Below are 5,693 nucleotides of genomic sequence, written 5' to 3'. Positions count from 1 at the left end.
CCCCCCCACAAGTATCCAAAACGGTATACTTGTTCTCTCCTTCGCGCTTTTAAAGGGGGGAAAAAACTTACCCAGGTAAGCTTACACTAACTGCTTCTGGGTCTCGGCTGCCCCTCTGGTCGTCGTCACTTCCCCCTGGTGCTCCCGCTCTTTCTGTGAAGAGAGAGTGAAAGAGAAAAAAAACACTGCTGCCCGCTACCGGTAAGTACTTTTTAAACCAAACGGTCTTACCTTCGCTGCTGCTCGCACTGGAAATGACCGACCGCTTCGAAGGGTGACTATAAATACTCACCGCTTTCCTTCCCGGCTGCCACTCTGGTCGTCGTCACTTCCCCCTGGTGCTCCCGCTCTTTCTGTGAAGAGAGAGTGAAAGAGAAAAAAAAACACCGCTGCCCGCTACCGGTAAGCACTTTTAAAACCAAACGGTCTTACCTTCGCTGCTGCTCGCACTGGAAATGCGAGCAGCAGCGAAGTTTGCAGATTTTCTCCCTGTCTGTGTGGCTTTTCTCCAGGTGCTCGGGTTTGCTCCCACAGTGCAAAAATGTGCAATCTGGTTTAACCTGATAAGTAGGATGCAAATGGGCCTTAGTGGGTTATTCTTTGTAGGGTGGGTCTGAAATTGTTGTGCTGAAGTGTGTGCTTCCACACTTCAGGGAATCTCACCTGATCGAATCAAACTAAAAGTGATGGTGTTCACATCAATCTGCTGCGCTGCTGTTTCACGTTCGTGGGGACGGAGTGTTTGGAAGCTTCTGACGACGCTCTGGTCAAGTTTTGGGTATTGGTATTCCATCTCTTTCAGTCGCTAACTTCACATAGAAGACAGAGTCTTGAGAGACATTATCTCTCAGTCTCTTGTTCTTTTCTTTGACATTAATTTCACAGGATATTAGAAGGGAAAGACTTACAAAACATAATATGATGGGGTTGTCAATTTCATCAAAAATGATACGTGATCAGATATTGAACATGGAAGGAAACATCCAGTTTACAGTGGGAGAGAAACGGTATGCGTGTTGTGGGTTTGGGCAAAGCTTTGGCCAATCATCAAAGCCACAAACCGCAGTTTCCTCTCGGGTGGAAACTGTGCAACTGAAGGGATTGTGGGGAAAGATTCATTTTCGCAAATGAGCTGGAACCTCATTGATGGAGTCACAACTGTCCAGTGTGTGGGAAGGGATCCACTCAGTCATCTCACATGCTGCATCAGCAGCTCGTTCACACTGACACAGAGCATTCGAATACGCATGGTGCACGCTGAGAAGATACCTTTCAAATGCTAAGACAGTGGGAAGTCCTTTAGAAAGTCTGTGCAACAAAAGTCCCATCAACTTGTTCACACTGAGGAGAGATTTTCTCAAGGCTCTTACTATGGGATTCACGGTACAATTTACTGGGGACTGTTTTGTCATTAACGTGTTCACATTGATGATAAACTTTGCAAGTGTCTCGTCTGTGCGAAGTGCTATTCAGGTTCTCTGGAACTAATATCCCATTAACATGTTAAACTCAACGTGGCATGTCGTTGTAAGGATGTGTTCACAGAGGAAATGAAGAGAGGGCAGTGCTTCATAAAATCTTGTAGAATTCTTTGAGGAATCGAAGAGCAAGTGAAACAAAGCAAAGCCACTGGATGTAAGTTGTTTGCATTTCCAAAAGGCATTTCACAATGTGCATTTTGGGAAGGTGTTAAATAAGAATACATTGTGTTAGTGGCAAGGTCCTGGCATGGACTGAGGAGTGGCTGACTGGCAGAAAACATGGAGTTGGGATACCGGGGCTCTTTCACGATGGCAGGCGGTGACTCGTGGAGTTCATCAGGTGTTTGTGTTGAAACCATAACTGTTCAATTTATGCATGAATGATCTGGTTAAAGGAATAGAGGGCGTTATTATTACGTTTTCAGATGAGACAATGATACGGGGACAGATAATTCGTATTTAGAATGGGGAAGGCTGCAGAATGACCTGGACAATCGCAGAGAGTGTATAAATATTTGGCATGTGGAATACTGTATGAAATAGTGCGTGGTCAGACGTATTGGGCAGAAGAGTAGAGACATAGCATACTTTCTGAAAGGGAAAAGGCTTCCAAAATCGGAAATGCTGAAACATTTGTGAGATTTAGTTCAGTATTCTCTTAATGTTGACATATAGGTTATTTGAGAGTTGATGTGAGATAATTTTGCCCAATCACGATAATCAAAAGAGATTCTACAAGGCTGTGAGCAAAATATGGGGCCCCTTTCAGAAATAATTTATCATCTATAACCACAGGTGAAGTGCCTAATACCCTAGGATTACCCAATGTTGTGCATTTATTTCAGAAAGGTTGCACATAGAAACCCGTGAACTACAGGACTGTGAGTCTAGCTTTGGTGGTGGGTAAGTTATCGGAAATGATTCTAAAAGACAGGATTTTTTCGCATTCTGAGTTTTAAAAAAATATATTCAGCATGGTTTTGGGTGAGGGAAATTGAGTCTCACAAACATGATTGCATTTATGAGAAAATAACTGAGAAGATTTATGAGGGCAGAGCCATAAGACATTTTTCACTTGGATATTGGTAATTGCTTTAACAAGGTTCCATATGGTAGATTTATGCTTCCAGTTATGTCACATGTGAATCAGGGTGAGCTTTCCAGTTGGATATAAAATTGATCTGATAGCATGATACAGACACGGAATGTGACGGTTGATTCTTTTTCAGAATGGAGGATTGTTCGCAACAGTCAATGACAGGGATCGGTGCTGGGTCCACTTCTGCTCGTCCGTTTTATATAAGTTATTTAAATTAAAATATGCCAAGCCTGGGAAATAATTTTGTATATGCCAGCAAAATTGGTGGCAGAGTCGACTATGAAAAAAGTTGTCTGAGATTACAAAGATCAATATGTGACTCGACGAAGGATCAGCAGGCTGTGTTTAATTAGGATAAATCCGATGATCAATACTTAGATAATTAATAGTGTGCATTTGGGTGATGTTGTCCAATAGAATCCCAAGGGGTTCAGGCGCATAATTATTTGAAGTTTGCATGTCATGTAGATCGGGTGGTACAGGAAATGTTTATGATGCTCAATCCGTTGAGAATAGGAGTTGATACGTCATCTTGTGGTTGCACAGGGCGTTGGTGAGGCATTGCCAGGAGTCGTAATGTTGAGGAAGAATATTATTAAGCTGGGGAAGGTGCAGTAAAGATATGTCAGGTTTTTGTTGGGAATGGAGATTTTGTATTTGATGGAGCAGCTGGAAAGACTGGGACTCGTTTTCAGTGGAATGTACGAGATTGAGCGTAGTTTATAAAGTGTTAAAAGGTATGGACAACGTAAATGGCAGATTCATTTTACCTTGGATGACGGATTTCAAAATCAGTGAGTAAACTTTTAATGTGAGAGGAGGAAGATTTAAAAAGACTCGAGAAGGCTCGATAGATGTTTGTCATGCAGTTAAGTTCTGTTCCCCAATTTATTGTAACCTTTTCCTCCTTCTGCCATCGTAATTTACTCTATTCAGATTTTATCCCCTCGACTCAGAATCAACTCTGTCAATCTCTATCTTAATGAAGAGTTCTATCATTGCATTATTCAATCTCCCACAAGAGCTCTCTGACAGCTAAATTGCCAATTATTCCCTTTTCATTGTACAAACAAAGTTATCTAATTAAAGTTGCCGGAGCCCCAGAGATAATGGGACAACTGCCTCACTTGTGAGACAGAGACGACTGATGGTGCTTTACCCTCAGAGTCACCGAGCTTCAAGCAAGGGGCAAGCATAAAAAGCTGAGACTTTTAGGGCGACCTTAGCTGGTGCAGAGACTGAATGCGTGGTATTCGTGTTACTCTGATTCATAAAACAACCGTCCACACAATTGATCTAACCCACTTTCACACAACTGGGGGTAGGGGGTGTGGGGGATCAGGATGCTGAAATACTAGTCACGACAGATTTGCTGGGCTTCTTTCGTGGGGTAGCGTGGCCCAGCGGTCTGTGGCGCTGGATCTTTGCACCAGTCTCTATCCAGCTGTGGATTTAAACCTCACTGCTGTCGATATCACAACTCCAGTACTGTCCACACTTGTATACGAAAGGGCTACGGGTGTTCTGGCGGTTTTAATTTGAGCGTTTGAGACTGCTGATCTCTGGGTCGTTGCAAAATGGGTGCTTTCATTTTCGCACTGGATCCGAGCTCTACATTCAACTTTCACTGTGGGCACTCTCATTCTTTCGTTGACACGTCCGTTTCTGAGGGAAAAGTCTCTTCAATTCACTGCGAGTTGCCAAGACAAGTCGATCAGTGTAGGTAAATGTACGATGCATGATGTCCCTTTCAAAGGTGTAGGTTCCACTCCACCGTGCATTAAAATGGCCACTTGCTGCGGGGAATGTCAGTGATGGCTCCATTTCAAATGGTGCTGAAGTGAAATTAACTGATTAGAAGATTGTGATGGAAAACATAGGGAACTTTCAGTGAATGTTTCACAACTCACATGGAAAATTATCTTCTTGTGTGCCTATGCGAGTTGACGCAACAAACAGTTTATTGTTGGTAAATGGTATGGGATTGGGGTTGAGCAGTGTTGTGAGTATTCAGTGCTGGACGATAGTGATCTCTGGGAGCGAGTCAGTCAAACATTCCAAGAGCAGGGAGAACTGATTGGTCGAGGATAACTCTCCCATTTTCTGTTTCTGTGACAAACATAGAATTTGCCCTAAAATATCAGCACGTCTGTCTGCATCTTTTTTCATGTCCATCTCCCTCTGCCTTTCTGCCCCCTCCCTTTCTATTGAATATCTCCTGACTGCCAACTTTATCCTTAGCTTCTCTTTTATTATTTACTCTCTGGCCATTTTGACAGGCTCAAGATTTGTTACAGACATATCCCATCTCAACATGTTTAGTAGCTCTGACGTGAGGTCCTCGAACTAAATAAGTAACTCTGTTTCTGTCTCCTTCCGTACCTGATAGCCAGAGACCAGAAGGTAGAGGAGGCCGCATAGGCCTTTCAGTCCAAGTCGTCTGTTCTACCATGTGATGATAGTAGATGTGAGTCTCAACACAAATCTACAGCATTCTCTCTGCAATGCTTACTCTACCTGCTTTTAGGAACCAGTGTGGTTTCCAACGTGGGTCTGAACCCTGCCCCCTCCATATGTATTGGCAGCTTGTTACAATGTCTCTGTGTGTGACTGAGTTTGGTATGATGCCAGCGCAGCAAATATGATCACTCGTGAGAAAAGCAATTACCGCTTGGGTTGTGGTGGGGGGGAATGGGGCAGTTAAATCGGGTCACTGTCCCCGCTGTGTTTCTGTGGGGGAGCGGTTATCACGTTCTCCTCCAAACTGAAGTATCCCTGTTTCCAGTTGTCGAGCACAAAAAAATGATAGGCTTGTTTCTGAACATGGGTGGATCTTATTGCTTGCTGATCTTGCAAGTAAACTTTCCATTGAATGTCCCAGCCATTCCTCGGCTGTGGTGAAAGTGAATACAAGTCCAATTAATTGTTGTCTACGATTTTATTCGATATCTATTCTTCCTTGTTCTGAATACGCACGGAATTTCCCACCACGGGCGGTAAGTATTTTTAAGAGAGCAGTCGGCGAGCCCTGATGCTTTCTGTCGAGAAGAAGTATCAGCTTCTGCGAAAGAGGCCGTGTTCAGAGACGGGCAGAAACATTGCTGTTCCTTCCT

Source organism: Chiloscyllium plagiosum, chromosome 8 (genome assembly GCF_004010195.1).
Source record: "Chiloscyllium plagiosum isolate BGI_BamShark_2017 chromosome 8, ASM401019v2, whole genome shotgun sequence".
NCBI lineage: Eukaryota > Metazoa > Chordata > Chondrichthyes > Orectolobiformes > Hemiscylliidae > Chiloscyllium > Chiloscyllium plagiosum.
The sequence above is the reverse complement of the archived record's forward strand: the minus strand, read 5'-3'. Positions refer to the sequence as shown.